Consider the following 17,023-nt stretch of genomic DNA (forward strand, 5'->3'; position numbering starts at 1 on the left):
ATGATTGAAGTGTGGCTGTAAATGGAGTTAGTTACAGATGGAGTTTCGGTTTGCAGCAAGTCGCTGATTGGTTGGTGAACTCGTGACCAATTATCAATGAGAAAGGCCATCTGCCTGCCAGCAGCGATGCGATTGGTTCTCAGGCAGCTCGGGTATAGCCCTCCCCTGATATTTTGGGGAGGTCTGTACAGATTGACACTGACAACAGACCAACTACTGTGTTGTAGCTGTTGCTAAAAGGACATCTTTCATGGCTGAGCGGTGACCCTATTGATGTTTTTAAAATCATGAGGGGCATGAACAGGGTGAATTCCAAGGTCTTTTCCCCAGGGGGGAGGAGTGCAAAGCCAGAGGGCATAGGTTTAAGGTGAGAGGGGAAAGATTGAAAAGGGATCGAAGGCGTGTGTGAGAATTCGCGTGCGCCTGTGTAAGTGTGTGCCTGTGTGTGTGTATGTGTGTGTGTGTGTGAGAGAAAGAGAGAGAGAGTGTGTGCACATTTGCAAGCAGCTCATGTGAGTCAGCAGATTCTGTCTGTTACATACCACACTCATTTGGTACACATTTAGATTTAAAATAAAAACAACCGATTGTACATAATGAAGCATATTTCTCGGATACTTGCTCAGTTACATTTTACTCAAGACTGCGCAGTATTTGTCCAAAAATAAATCCCTGGGCGTTAGCTTCAAAGGGACGAAAGGTTTAATTTGAAAAAGAAATGAAGAACTTAGAAGTTCTGAGACAACAAGGTGCAGAGCTGGATGAACACAGCAGGCCAAACAGCATCATAGGAGCAGGAAGTCTGATGTTTCGGGCGTAGACCCTTCATCAGAAAATTGTTGTCTCAGATGATGCTGCTTGGTCTGCTGTGTTCATCCAGCTCTGCACCTTGTTGTCTCAGATTCTCCAGCATCTGCAGTTCCTACTATCTCTGATACAACTTAGAAGTTCTGGTCGCTTTGAAGCTCCAAATTGTGGAACTATATTTTAAGCTTTTACAGACCTGATAGTTTAACCCTTCCTCACCCTCTCTTAATGGAAGCTTTTGGAAACACTCAGCTGCTTTTCAGTTTCCCAGTGTGAGCAGTATCCCACTGTTTGAACAACAGAACAGTTCCTGTGCAGCAATCAATATTTCAGTAAGAAATGGGTCAGTGACAGAAACACAGTGGGGTCAGTCTGCTCTCCCCTGGGTCAGTGACAGAGACACAGTGGGGTCAGTCTGCTCTCCCCTGGGTCAGTGACAGCGGCACAGTGGAGTCAAAAACAAAGTTGCTGGAAAAACTCAGCAGGTCTGGTAGCATCTGTGAAAGTAAAAACAGAGTTAACATTTCGGGTCACATGACTCTTCCTCAGAACTGATGGTGGCTGGCAAAACGTCAGTTTAATGCAGAAAAAAGGGGAGGGGGATGGGGTAGGGAGTAAACAATAGGATAGAGCCTAAAGAGAGAGAAGAGCCGTTGGACAGACAAAGGAGTTGACAAAGATCAGGCTGGGAGGATGAATAGTTGTTCATAGGGACTATTAGTGATGAACAACAGGGGGTGTGTAGTGGCAGGCTGTGTGGTAACAAGGCCTGGTGTGTGGGGTGGGTGGGCTGGGACATGGGAGAGTTTTAGCCCTAAAATTATTGAACTCGATATTGACTGCAGAGGGCTGCAGGGTCCCCACGCGCAAAATGAGATGTTGTTCCTCCAGAGACAGTAGGAACTGCAGATGCTGGAGAATCCGAGACAACAAGGTGCAGGGCTGGATGAACACAGCAGGCCAAGCAGCATCATAGGAGCAGAGAGGCTGACGTTTCGGGCCTCGACCCTTCACCAGAAGAGGGGGAGGGGAAGGGGGTTCCAAAATAAATAGGGAGAGAGTGGGAGGCGGATAGAACAGGGATAGAGGAAAGGATAGGTGGAGAGGAAACAAACAGGTCGAAGAGGCGGGGATGGAGCCAGTAAAGGTGAGTGCAGGTAGGGAGTTAGGAAGGGGATAGGTCAAGGGGGCGGGATGAGGTTGGTCGGTAGGAGATGGAGGTGCGGCTTGAGGTGGGAGGAGGGGATAGGTGGGAGGAGGGGATAGGTGGGAGGAAGAGCAGGTTAGGGAGGCAGGGACGAGCACCTCCCAGTCGCGAACCATTTCAACTCCCCCTCCCATTCCTCAGATGACATGTCCATCCTGGGCCTCCTGCAGTGCCACAATGATGCCACCCGAAGGTTGCAGGAACAGCAACTCATATTCCGCTTGGGAACCCTGCAGCCCAATGGTATCAATGTGGATTTCACAAGTTTCAAAATCTCCCCTCCCCCTACCGCATCCCAAAACCAGTCCAGCTCGTCCCCGCCTCCCTAACCTGTTCTTCCTCCCACCTATCCCCCCCTCCCACCTCAAGCCGCCCCTCCATCTCCTACCGACCAACCTCATCCCGCCCCCTTGACCTGTCCCCTTCCTAACTCCCTACCTACACTCACCTTTACTGGCTCCATCCCCACCTCTTCGACCTGTTTGTTTCCTCTCCACCTATCCTCTCCTCTATCCCTCTTCTATCCGCCTCCCACTCTCTCCCTATTTATTTCAGAACCCCCTTCCCCTCCCCCTTTTCTGATGAAGGGTCTAGGCCCGAAACGTCAGCCTCTCTGCTCCTATGATGCTGCTTGGCCTGCTGTGTTCATCCAGCCCTGCACCTTGTTGTCTCTGTTGTCCCTCCAGCTTGTGTTGAGCTTCACTAGAACACTGCAGCAAGCCAGAGATGGAGATTTTGGCCAAGGAACAGGGTGGTGTGTTAAAATGGCAGGCAACAGGTAGTTCAGGGTCTTTTTTGTGAGCAGAACATAGATGTTCGGCAAAGCGGTCACCTAGTCTACGCTTCATTTCTCCAATGTAGAGGAGATCACATTGTGAGCAGCGAATACAGTAGACTGGATTCTGGGAAGTGCAGGTGAAGTGTTGCTTCACTTGGAAGATACGTTTGGGCCCTTGGATACTGGGGAGGGAGGAGGCAAATGGGCAGGTGTTGCACCTTCTCCGGTTACAGGGGAAGGTGCCGTAGGGCTGAGGGGGCTTTGGGGGTGAAGGAAGTGTGGACCAGGGTGTCCCGGAGGGAACGGTCCCTGCAGAAGGCGGACAAGTGAGGGGAGGGGAATGTGTGTCTGGTGGTGGCATCTTGCTGGAGGTGGTGGAAATGGCATTTGATGATGTGGATGTGGATGCTGGTGGGATGATAAGGACAAGGGGAACCCTCTTGTTGTTGCAGAGGAGAAGAGAAGGGGTGAGGGCAGATGTGCAGGAGATGGGTCAGACTTGGTTGGGGGCCTTGTCGATAATGGATCAAAAGTGGGTCAGTCTGCTCTCCCCTGGGTCAGGGACAGAGACACATTGGGGTCAGTCTGCTCTCCCCTGGGTCAGTGACAGAGACACAGTGGGGTCAGTCTGCTCTCCCAGGGTCAGTGACAGAGACAATGTGGGGTCAGTCTGCTCTCCCCTGGGTCAGTGACAATGACTCGGGAGACTACGCCTGCTCTTGTTTGGATCCATGGGACCGTTGTGTATCACTTGTATCTTCGTGGAGAAACTTGGAAAGAAGAACACCTCTGAGTCCATCAGGGAATGGTCAGCACATAGCGAGCATGAGGCTGTGCGGGAAAAGGGTTGATCCTGTTGGATTATTCCCTGTGCAGACTATCAAAGTTATTTGGCGGAATGCCTTATCACTAGAAGTTTCCAATGTGCACCAAGACATCACATGTCTGCTTCTGAGAGGGCCACTACCTACATGATCCTACTTGTATGACCAGACTGCTTGCAGGACCACACACTTCCCGTGTGTTCCATGGGGTGGGATCATTGAGACTGTCACACGTCTTCCTCTGGAAGTCTGGAGAAAGATGCAGTGAGTTTTGCTGAGGCTCATCTCAAACAGTTCCATGATCCAGGACTCTGTGCTCTATGGTTTGTTCCCTGGGACGTACATAGAGCTAAATATCGACTGTGCCTGGAGGACAATCAATGCAGTGAAAGATGCTCTTTGGACTGCACGAAACTTGTAGGTCTTCCAGAGCAAGGAGTTGACCCTGACTGGGTATTACAGACTGGCACATTCCAAGATCCAGGACTATGAGCTGAGGGATGCACTAAAGCTTGGGGCAGCTGCTGCCAAGGCACAGTGGGGGAAGTCTGAGGTTGTCCTGCCGAAGGTAAATAGGGGGTTGTTCAGTTATTGCATCCTTTGGGTGCCTCAATTATATGTAAATATAATCTTACACAAGAGATGCCTTTGGTTTGTTTTTCAGATAGACTCCAACTCCGATGTTTGTTCTGTTTTCTTCATATGCCATTGTACAGAACTGAAATGCTTTCAGAACAATGAATGTATATATATTTTCTATGAATAAGGAATATTTTTGAAATAAAACAAAATCCTTCCTTAGATACGGGACCCAAAACTGCTCACAATATTCCAAATGCCTTTTACAGCCTGAGCAGTACAACCCTGCTCTTGTGTTCTAACCTTCTCAAACAAACACTAATATTTACACTATTTTCTGAAGAAGGGTCTCGGCCCGAAACGTCAGCCTTCCTGCTCCTCTGATGCTGCTTGGCCTGCTGTGTTCATCCAGGTCTACACCTTGTTATCACTAATATTGCATTTACCTTCCTAACTGCCAACTGAAGCTGCATTTTAACCTGAAGAGAATCCTGAACACAGACTAACAAGTCCCTTTGTGCTTCAGATTTCTGAAGCCTTTCTTCATTTAGAAAACACTCTGCCCCTCTCTCCTTCTAATCCCACTGTATAATATTCCGCCTGCCAACTGAACCTTAAGGGAATCCTGAACAAGGACTCACCCCACCGAGTACATTTTTCTGTGCTTCAGGTCTGGCTCCATCTGCTCAGAGAGAGATAAAGCAGAGACAACGTTTCGAGTCCGGGGGCGGCCGTCCTTCGGAAGAGTCCACTTTGGGATTTGATGCACCGACATACAATTTCTTCATCACTTTCATCCCTCTCTCTCTGTGAATATTTTTCATTCTGATTCATATTATTGTGTTTGGCGACACCCAGAGCCGGCCCCTTTTGTGTTTTTATTTTCCCTCCTGAAAGGGTTGTTTCTTTTTAAAGAGTTTTTCTCCGGAAGCAGCTGTTAACGGTCACTTGGGGCATGAGGCGGCCATTGTAAAGATGTTCCAGTACAACTGCAGTGCTGGCATGTACCCAAAATGTGGTCAATTAACAACTCATCTGTCCATTCTCTAATATGAAAATGTGAAGGAAGGTGTCATCAGCAGTGGTATAAAGCAATACCTGGTCAGCAATAACCTGCTCACTGACACCCAGTTTGAGTTCTGCCAGGTTCTGCCACTCAGCCGATTACAGCCTTAGTTCAAAGAAGTTGAACTCCTGAGGAGAAGTGAGAGTAACTTTCCTAAACATCAAGGCACCCTTTGACCAAGTGTGACATTAGGACCCCAAGTAAAACTACAGTCAATGAGAATTCAGAGAAAACTCGATGCTGGTTGCAGTAATATCTAGCAGGAAGAAAGATGGCTGTTGTTGTTAGTGTCAGTAATCTCAGCTCCAGGACATCCCTGCAGGAGTTTCTCAGGGTCGTGTCTGAGGTCAAACCATCTTCAGCTGCTTCATCAATGAACTTCCCTCCTACATAAGGTCAGAAGTGGAAATGTTCACTGATGACTGCACAATGTTCAGCACCATTCACAACTCCTCAGGTACTGAAACAGTCCAGGTCCAAATGCAGCAAGACTTGGACAACACCAGGCTTGGTCTCTTGGGTGACAAGTCAGACTTGCACTGCACAAGTGCCACCCAAGAGTCATCTCCAAGAAGGTAGAATCTAATCATTTATCCTTGACATTCAGTGGCATTATCATCTCTAAATACCTACAGTAACAACATTCTGTGGTTTCCTGATTTACAACATCTGCAGTTCTTTCAGTTTTTGACATCCTGTGGATTACCATTGCCAAGAAACTGAATTGGACTCGCTATATAAACAGTGTGGCTCCAAAAGCAGATCAGGGACTTAGTCTCCTGCAGCAAATGACTCACATTCTGAATCCCAAAAGTTTGTTCACCATTTGTGTCATGGAATACGTCATTTTCCTGGCTCCAACAACACTCAAGAAGCTTGACACCATACAGGGCAAAGCAGTCCATTTGATTAGCACCTCATCCATAAATATTCACTCCCTGTACCACCGATGCACAGGAGCAGCAGAATGGACCATCTGGAAAATGCTCTGCACAAAGTTACCAAAGCTCTAATTAAAGTATATTCCAAATGCATGATAACTATCAAATAGAAGGGCAGAGGCAGCAGATAAATGGGAAAATTAACATGGAATTTAAAATCCTGGAAAATCCCTCTTCTCCCTCCCCTTCACACCACTGAGCAATTGTTCCTGCACTGTCAGGACTGCAGTGGCACAAGAAAGTGGTGCCCACCACATTCTCAAGGGCAATACATTCTGACCCAGCCATCAAAGTCTGAGGCCCCTGAATTAATTGATGAAATGCATCTTGTTGGATGTGTAAACATTTGGCAGACACTTTCAGATGGATGGTGTGTGTGTGTGTGTGTGTGTGTGTGTCTGCCTGTGTTTGTGTATGTGTGTGTATATGTGTATGTGTATATGTGTGTGTGTGTGTGTGTGAGAGGGTGTGTATTTGTGTGTCTGTGTGTGTGTGTGTCTGGGTGTCTGTGTGTGTGTGTGTTTGGACAGGAAGGGGTGTGACCATTGCTGTCAGGGAATTCAGCAAATTGCCAAATGCTCAGTACAATCACATTTTAACCATGGTAACATGCATTGAGCAGAGAGCAGTGCTGGCTGAACTTTCTTTGAAAAATTTCTGAACTGTGAAGGATCTTCAGACAGCACTATCAGGAAGTGGTTCGTCTGTGTTGCAGGTTATCAAATCTCTGCTGCTAAAAGCAGGAATAACTTCCTATAATCCTGAATAATAGTCTGATATTTGATCAGTCCTTGTGTCTCAGACGTACATACACCACTCACAATCCAATGTTGGTCAGTGTTTGTGTTTGAGAGGAATAGTGCCCATGCCAACAGTGCAGCAAATTGCTTACTGTCATTGCAACAAGAGTGTATTCTGCAACCAGCATTGGAGCTGTAATTGTATTTGAGGGGTATCATTATCTCTGGTGTTACTGTTGGGTAACACAAGTATCAAAAGAGCACAGTAACTTCTAGAGTGAGCAGTTTCACATTCAAACCAACAATGTTTGATAACTGATAGTGTAAGCGTATGATAACAAAAGTACTGACCTGAAGGAGATGGGGAACGAGACCTGGGTGAAGAGCAGGCTCAGGACGAACCGTCTGAGAAGAGTTCCCATCACCTGTCCTGTGGAGATAAGCTCACTGCCAGTATTTCAATACCTCACTTTCCAGGTGTAAATATTGTCTTACTTTATTACCTAATGTTATTGCCAACTAGTGCTTTCAACCTGATGTATACAAAACAAACCATACCTGAGTATATTTGTTAAATAACTGTAAATAATGTAACTATTTAGTTAACCTAATTGACTCCCTAAAGGTTTCATGTTAGAATTAGAACTAGACGTAGATTTTATTGTCACATGTACGAAGTTTAGGAATACACGAGGACAGTGAAAAGTGTGTGGAGTCTCCATTCTCTGGCACCATGTTGGTTTTAAAACCAAGATGTCTGCAAAAATATAAATTGACTTCCATTGCCTTGGCCATGCATCAGTCAGAATCTTACAGCTCCTTAAGGAATCAGCCTCTGATGGAGAATGGGGAAACTGCTATCCATCCAGTGAAAGAGCTTTACTATCCGATTCTTAAAACTGTTATACTTCCTGGTGATTCATGGTTCAGCCCCAGTGTATTGGATGATAGCAGGTGAAAGCCCTGCATTAAAAAGGGAAACAGAAAGCAAGAACCATAGGCCAGTTAACTTAACATGCCACAGGGTAACTACTGGAAAGTATTATTCAGCCAGATATAGCAGGAGACATCAATCAGTTCAAGTTAATCTGAGAATGTAACATATGTCATTGATAAAGGGGACTGTACTGAGCTTAGCTTTTTTTAATACACTAACACATTAAAGGTCATGGCAGAAAGTAAAGGCTCGAGGTGTGGGAGGAAATGATTGATTGGGAGCACTGTGCTTTATTGAAATGGAAAGCAATTGAAAGCAGCACTTACATTTATGATTCATCTGTGGCTTTCAGTTACTTGAACAGTTTCTAGTCTTTCCTTTGGCCCTAGCTGTCTCCTCTTCACCATGGATGTGCAATCTCTCTGCACATCTATCTCCCATCAGGATGGTCTGAAGATTTGTCTGCTTCTTCCTCAAACAGAGACTGAACAGTCCCCATCCACCACCATTCACTTCCACCAGGTGGAGCTCATTAATAATGTTTTTCTTAAACTTGTCTCTCTTTCTCTGAGTCAAAGGTGTGGTTCTGGCTACCTGAACAGTTCCCAGTTGTATCTGTCTCTTTTTGGGCTGTGTGCGATATTCCTTAGACCAGGTCTATTTAGGGCCCCACCCACAGCTCTTCTCCAATATATGGGTGATGCGATTGGTGCTATTCCTCCTCTTGCCAGAATCAGAAAGAAAAATATTAATTTGCTTCAAATTTCTGTCTTTCTCTCATGGCCCCCTGATCTGTTTTTGACTTTTCCCTTCCTTGACCTCTCTTTTCTATTTCTGGGGCAAGGTTGTACACCAATAACCATTACAAGCCCACTGACTCCCACTGTTACATCAAATACACTTCCTCACTTCCTGCTTCCTGTAAGAGTTCCACTTCACTCTCCCTGTTACTGCATCTTCATCTGTTCTGATGAAGTACCCTTCCATCTTCACGTATCCAAGATGAGCTCCTTTGTCCTTAACTGAGGATTCCCCTCCTCCACTCTGGTTAACAGAATCCCTACTGATATACTAAATCAATCAACAAAAGAGGCGATAAAAGTTCAGCTGAGAACTTTAAAAACGGTGGCAGCCACACTGCTGGTAGCTTACGGTCAACAGTCAAATCCTCTGAGGAAAATCAAAGAGCAGTACGTAAGACATTTCTGAATGTTAAAACAATAGAGCAGGAGTAGCTGGAGATTTCATGTCTCAAATATCAATTAGGATATGAACACAGTTAAATGCACTGAGAGCACAACATTCTTGAATTATATTTCACTAACCACTTTAGCATGTAAGAGCCCAATGACAGGGATAGCAATTCTAGATTTAATCTTCTGAAATGAAACTGGGCTTGTGGATGAATTGTCAGAGAGAGGTTTTTTTTTATCTAGTGGCATTAGTACATTTACAGTTAGCATACATAAGGAACACAGCAAAGATGAGATTAAAACGTTGAAGTTTGGTCTTGATCAATCTTATGAATCTGAGACATTATCTGGCAAAGTGGGACTGGATGCGGATATTTGAAGAAAATGTAATGGTGAATCAATGGGAGGACTCAAAAGTGAGATACAGGAGACACAGTGTAAATATGACCCAACAACCGAAATTGTTTTACTTCCAAATCTAGAGCCCCATAGGGGTCCCCAAGCATGCAGGGTGAGATGAAACAGTGAAAGAAAGATACTTATCATAACAAAATATCCTAAAACTAAAGAAAGACTATTAGAAAATCTAAATGGATGTTGTAAAAATTTTAAAAAGCTTGCAAAGGGCAAGGAAGCATAGGGAATTTATTAGTGGGTATGATTGACAAAAACAAAGTTTTAGCAGTAGATGAAGAGCAAAAAGATAACTATGAAAATTATAGGGTTGTCAAACATAGAAATATTGAAGATAGGAGCAGGATGTGGCCATTTGGCCCTTCAAGTCTGCTCCACCATTCTTCACGATCATAGCTGATCATCCAACTCAATAGCCTAATCCTGCTTTCTGCCCATAACCTTTGATGCCATTTGCTCCAAGTGCTATATCTAACCACCTCTTGAATACATTTAATGTTTTGGCATCAACTACTTCCTGTGGTAATGAATTCCACAAGTTTACCACTCTTTGGGTGAAGAAATGTCTCCTCATCTCCGTCCTAACTGGTCTACCCTAAATCCTCATACTGTGACCCCTGCTTATGGACACACGCACGATCGGGAACATCCTCCCTGCATCTACCCTGTTGAGTCCTGTTAGAATTATGAGTACGCCCTCATTCGTCTGAACTCAAGCGAAAACAATCCCAACCTAGTCAATCTCTCCTTGTACGTTGGAACGGGGAAGTACAAGATGATTGATATAAGCCAGTGCACATTCGCACACTAACACACATACACAAACCTTGCTAATCCAATGCAATACTTGCTATTTTATTACTTCAATCACTTTGAATCATACAACCGTATTTGCAATTTATTCTATATTGAAGAGTATAAACCTGTTGTGGTTAAGATCTACATGAAAGATTTGTCTAAGGGAGCATCTCATGAATTGGCATTGAAGCAGAAAATTTCCCTTGACCGAAAAACTGCATCAAGGGAAGATAGATCATAAACACTGTGTTGGAGAGCCGTGTCCCATTGTTTCTATGACCATTAAGATAGGGCTTTTGGAAAAAACAGCCCAGACAGCTGCTCATATTTCTTCAACTATAACACTGAAGAGAGAAGCAGGGAGATAGCATTTTGAGATGTCTTCATTCAGGACCGTATTGTCATTGAAACCAACTAAATGGTTCAATACCAGGAATTTCCTAACATGACAGTCACAGCAGGAGAAATTTACTCTCCACACTCAGACTTGTGCACTTTTCGATTGATAAAGAAAACAACCGATTCTTTATCATAAACAAAAGTGTTTGGACTTTGTGGATGAGTCCAGTTACATTTATTTGATATTGAGCAGTATTTCAAAAAAAAAGTAAGAGTTTGAAAGGAATGAAATACAGAAGGTATTAATGTCATGTACGAATGGGAAAGTCAGGATCTCTGAGTGTTTGGAGACTCGGGTTTATTTTAACTTTTTATAGAGCTAAAGCGTTAATCCTCCCTCCCTATCTCTACAGAAGCTGCCGGACCTGCTGAAAGTGTGCAACAGCTTCTGTGATTGTTGGAGATTCCTAGTGTGATCAGTGTCACACTGTCTGAGTATTAAAGGAATCCCTGTGCAGGAATCGGTGTTGAAATACGGAATTGGAAGTAACACAGGGGAATGTTTCAGGAATTCAGAGAATCTGAGCATTACTGAAGTTTCACAAACAAAAACAGAAATAGCTGGAAAAGCTCCGTGGGTCTGACAGCATCTGTGGAGAGAAATCAAAGTTAACGTTTTGGTTCCAGTGATCCTTCCACAGAACTGGATCCAAAACATTATCTCTGATTGCTCTCCACAAATGCTGCCAGACCTGCTGAGCTTTTCCAGCAATTTGATTTGATTTGATTTATTGTTGTCACATACACCTAGGTACAGTGAAAAGTTTTGTTTCCTGTGTGGTACAGGCAGATTATAACATTCAAGGACATACAGACCATAGGGTGATTGAACAGAGTGAGGCTTACAATGCTATGTTTGCACAGGCGGTATACAAAGGCAAGGTCAACATTAGGTTTGAAATTTGAGAGGTCCATTCAGAAAGTTTAATAACACCGAGGAAGAAACTGCTCTTGAACCTGTTGGCACATGTGTTTAAGCTTTTGTATCTTCTGTCTGATTGAAGAGGTTGAAAGAGCTTATAACCGGTTGGGAGGTGTCTTTGATGAAGTTGGCTGCTTTTCCATGGCAATGAGAAGTGAAGATGGGAGTCATTGGATGGGAGGTTGGCTTGTGTGATGGTCTGGGCTGCGCTCACAACTTTCTATAGTTTCTTATGGTCCAGGGAAGAAAAGTTACAGTACCCAGCCATGATTCATCCAGATAGAATGCTTTCTATGGTGCTTCTGAAAAAGTTGGTGAGGGTAGTTATGGACATGACTGAGGAAGAAGAGGTGTTATTGTTCCTTCTTGATCATCATATCTACGTAGGTGGTCCAGGACAGGTTGTCAGTTATCGTCACTCTGAGGAACTTGATGCTCTCAAACTTCTCCACCTCAGCTTCTGTTTTTGTTTCTGATTTCCAGCATCCGCAGTTCTTTTGTTTTTTACTGAGTATTAACATAGAATCATAGAATTCCTACAGTGTGGAAACACACCCTTTGGCCCAACAAGTCCACACCGACCCGTGGAGTATCCCACCCAGACCCATTCCCCTATAACCCACGTAATCTACATATCCCTGAACACTATGGGAAATTTAGCTCGGCCAATCCACCTAGCCTGCACATCTTCGGATTGTGGGAGGAAACCAGAGCACCCAGAGGAGACCCACGCAGACAGGGGGAGAATGTGCAAACTCCACACAGACAGTCACCTGAGGGTGGAATCGAACCCAGGTCCATGGTGCTGTGAGGCTGCAGTGCTAACCACTGAGCCACCATGCCACCCGATTACTTTCCCAGTTCCACAATGGAATCCTTAGATAACTGTCATAATGAAAACTAAGGAACAATTTGAATAATGTGTTTTTCATAGAATTACACTGTTGTATATTGGTAGGACAAGTCAACGATCCACAAACATTCTTTTGTCTTGGGGTTTTTCTGGTGGTCAGTTTAAAACTGGAACCTTGCAATGGCCAGGAATCGAACATGGGTCAACTGCCTAGAAGGCAACTGTGCTCACCACTACACCACCATTGCTCATTGATGGGCCTCTGAGTGTTCATTGATGAAGCTGATGAAGATGGTTCGACCAAGGACATTTCCTGAGGAACTCATGCAGAGATATCTTAGAGCTGAGATTCCTGTCACAAATGATGACAACCATCTTCCTTCTTGCTAGATATTACTGCAACCAGCAGAGAGTTTTCTCTGGATTGTCAATGACTGTAGTTTTACTTGGATTTCTAAAGACACACTTAGTCAAATGGTGCCTTGATGTTTAGGGAAGTTACTCTCATTTCTCCTCGTGAGTTCAACTTCTTTGAACTAAGGCTGTAAACAGCTGAGTGGCAGAACCTGGCAGAACTCAAACTGGGTGTCAGGTTATTTCTGACCAGGTATTGCTTTATACCACTGTTGATGACACCTTCCTTCACATTTTCATATGAGAGAATGGACAGATGAGTCATTAATTGACCACATCAGATTTGCCGTCCTGTTTATGTGCAGAACATGTGGGTAATTTTTCACATTATGGGTACATGCCAGCACCGCAGCTGGACTGGAACGCCTTTACTAACCATATGACGATTTTTAGAGACTGATGTTCTCAGGATCCACAAACTTTGCAGTATCCAATGCCTCCCGTCGTCCCATAATGTAGGTGGAGTGAAGTGAACTGTCTGGAGACTGGTATCTGTGAACGTGGGAACCTCAGGAGGAGGCTGAAATGGATCAACTCCTCAGTATTTTTGGTTGAAGATTGTTGCACATGCTTCAGCCTTCTCTTCGGTACTGATGTACTGGGCTTCCCTATAACTGAGGATTTAGATGTTGGAGAACAGCCTCCTCATCTATTGGTTTGTTTAATTGTCCACCATCTTTTATGACTAAATGTGGCAAGGCTGCAGAGCTCAGATCTGATGCAAAATCAGAAATTACTGGTGAAACAGAGCAGGTCTGGCAGCATCACTGGGGAGAAAGCAGAGTTTCATTGGTTATGTGATCACTTAGCTCTGTCCACTATCTACTGTGTAAGCAAGTAGTCTTGGTTTGTACCCTCACCAGGTTGTCTCCTCATATACTGTATTCAGTGCTGCTGTTTGCATGCCCTTTTGCACTCTTTACTGAGCCAAGGTTGAACCCCTGGCTTCATGGTAATGTTAGACTGGGAGATATAGAGTCAGAGAGTCATGCAGCACAGAAACAGACCCTTTGGTCCATTTTGTCTATGCTGACCAAACATCTCAATCTGAACAAGTTCAATTTGCAGGCATTTGGCCCATATCCATCTAAATCCTTCCTATTCATGTACCCATCCACATGCCTTTTAAATGATGTAATTTTACCCTTCTCCATCACTTCCTCTGGCAGCTCGTTCCACACACCACCCTCTGTGTGAAAATGTTGCCCCTGAGGTCTCTTTTAAATCTTTCCCCTCTCACCTTAAACCTATGCCCTCTAATTTTGGATTCCCCTATCTTCAGAAAACTACCTTGGATATTCACCCTAACCATGCCCCTCATCATTTTAGAACCTATATGAGATCACCTCTCAGCCTCCGACACTCCAGGGAAATAAAAAGCCCCAGCCTATCCAGCCTCTCCCTATAACTCAAACCCACCTGTCAGATATGTCGGGCAGATTGTCTGTGAGCCGTGCTAAGAACAATTTTGCTGCAACTGATAGCCCACTGAACCTCATGGACACCTCATTCCGAGTTGCTAGATCTGTTTGAAGTTTGACCCATTTAGCACAGAGATAGTTTCACGCAACATGTTGGAGTGTCTATAAAACGTGCAGCAGGCAGATTGGTGACAGTGCGGTCAATGATGTTTTTTTCCCCTCACCCCCTGATGCGCCCCCAGTCCAGCAGCTGCGTCCTTTTGGACTGTCCCAGCTCAGTCAGCAGGTGGTGCTGCTGAGTCTCTCTTGGTGATGGACACTGGAGCCTCTCCCACAGGGCACATTCTCTGTCCTCTCTACCTTCAATGTTGTGTTCAAATAGAGAAATTCAAGGGATGTGGTAATTGATAACCAGCAGAGTGTTTCCGTGTCCGTGTTTAACCTGATGCCATGAGGCTTCCTGGGGTCCAGCATCAATGTTGAGTACTTACAAGGCACACCCACCTCTTGACTCCCACAGAGCTATTACCTCGGCTGGCTCTGTCCTGCCAGTGGGATGAGATGATCATTGTGTTGTCTAGGTCATTGACTGGAAAGTGGGATTCTATGAGCATGACTATGTTCGATTGTTGCTGGATTAGTCTGTGAGAAATATACTGCAGGTCAGCTTTGGGTTTTATACAATAAAGTGTTACCACCTCTTTATTCCTTTGAATCCTAAAATCAATCCAAACCAAATTGTTGTTTTTTTCAGTTGAAGATTATGTTATTATTGTTCACTTCAATAATCAGAGTACACACCTAATTAATGTTCAGTTCAGTAACAATAGTAACCAGCTGATTATTGCTCAGTTCACTAACCACAGTAAACAGCTGATTCGTGTTCAAATCAGTAAACATACAGCCTTTGCACTACCATATACATCAAAGATACTATCAAAAAGGTTTGAATCCAAATATAGTGTTGCTGGACCACACTGGCACCTTCTGGAAAAAGTGACCAGCTCCTAACTCCCCTTTGATTAACAACCTGGGAGTTATCATTGAGCTGAACATGATGTGGCCTCATGATAAAGTATTGTGGCTACAAAAGCAGGTCAGGGGGCATACCCAAAACCCCTGACCCCCTTCTTTCAAATAAGCTCACAAAAGCTTCTAACACTAGAAAAGGGCTTATTGCTTTGTAGTTACCATGTTAGTTTGGAGAGAGGATTGGTTGGTGGACAATGAACATTTCCAGCTTGGTGAGCTAATACTAGAGGGCATGCCAGAAGGGTCACTGCTAAAGCCACAGCCATTTACAATCGATATAAATGATTGAGACGAAGGGAACAAGTGTAATGTCTCCAGGTTCACTGACAAGTACACATTGGGTGGGAGAGAAAGCTGTGTGGATGACCTAAGAGGCTGTGAACCGATATGGACATCTTCACTGGTGGACATCAAATTGGCAGATAGAATCTAATGTGGAGAAATGTCCGTTTGAGGCAAACTAACTCACAGACATATTAAAAATCCCCATTCCTTGCCCAGTCCACACTTCCAGAACCAATGACATTGTTCCCCTGCGTGAGGGTAGTTTTCTGATAAGATAGTATAACATTGCAACATGAAGGTCCTGACTGTTACAGAGTTTGCTATATCCCATCATTATCATATACGTTACTGTCGGGATCGTTTGGACTATGTTGAAAACATTGGCAGATTGAATACAATGTGGTGAAATGTTATTCACATTTGTGGCAAGAATAGAAAATTTAAAAAAATGTTTTGTTTTAAAATGGTGAGAAATTCATAAACGTTATTATCCAGGGGGTTTAGGTAAACTCACACTAAAATATCAGAAATTTAACATGATAATTGAGCCAAAATTAGGATAATTATAAATCGCCAGTTATTTCCAGATGATCGTATTGGGAACATGAAGAAGTCTTGCTGTGAATCTGTCTGGGTCAGATCTTCCTTTTCACTGTAGATATTAATATCCCTCTACAGTTCCTCATTCACACAGTCACACTGTCATACATAGATATACAAACTCATTCATTCTCTCTCTGACACACACACAATCTCTCACACACACTGAAACAAATAAAAACTCTCACAGGGACACAGGTTCACATGCACAAACACTCAGTCATTCACTCACAGGCACACAATTGTAGAACATTCTAAACTCACCATCTCACAGAATCACACAACCTTACACACAAGTCACACATACACTCAAACACAATCTCTCACTCAGATAAACTCAAAAACAAATTTTCACTCCCTCACATGCACACACACTCCCTCACAGTCATACTCACTCCCTCACAGTAACACACAAACTTCCACACAGTCACACTTACACCCTCACAGTCACACTCACTCCCCCACAGTAACACACTACCTCACATGTACACTCACTCTTTCACAGTCACACTCACTCACAGTCACTCACTCCCTTACATGCACACTCACTCCTTCACAGTCACACTCACTCCTTCACAGTCACACTCGTTCCCTCACAGTCACTCTCACTCCCTCACATGCATACCCACTCAACCACAGTCACACTCATTCCCTTACAATCACACACTTCCTCACAGTCACACACACTCATTCACATGCACACACAATGCTTCAAATGCACACTCACTCCCCCACAGTCACACTCACTCCCTTACATGCAACTCACTCCTACACAGTCACAAACACTCCCTCACATGCACACTCACTCCCTCA

General features: G+C 44.3%; 1 protein-coding gene and 1 non-coding gene across 2 annotated transcripts in view; one reads left to right on the forward strand and one right to left on the reverse strand.

Annotated features, from left to right (window-relative positions):
* LOC125488023 (probable G-protein coupled receptor 139) overlaps positions 1-17,023 on the forward strand; it is a 40,424-nt gene that overhangs the window by 14,811 nt on the left and 8,590 nt on the right. The window lies entirely within an intron of this gene.
* On the reverse strand, positions 12,635-12,706 carry trnar-ucu. Its single transcript has one exon. It is a non-coding gene; the product is annotated as a tRNA-Arg (tRNA).

Source organism: Rhincodon typus, chromosome 48 (genome assembly GCF_021869965.1).
Source record: "Rhincodon typus isolate 14 chromosome 48, sRhiTyp1.1, whole genome shotgun sequence".
NCBI lineage: Eukaryota > Metazoa > Chordata > Chondrichthyes > Orectolobiformes > Rhincodontidae > Rhincodon > Rhincodon typus.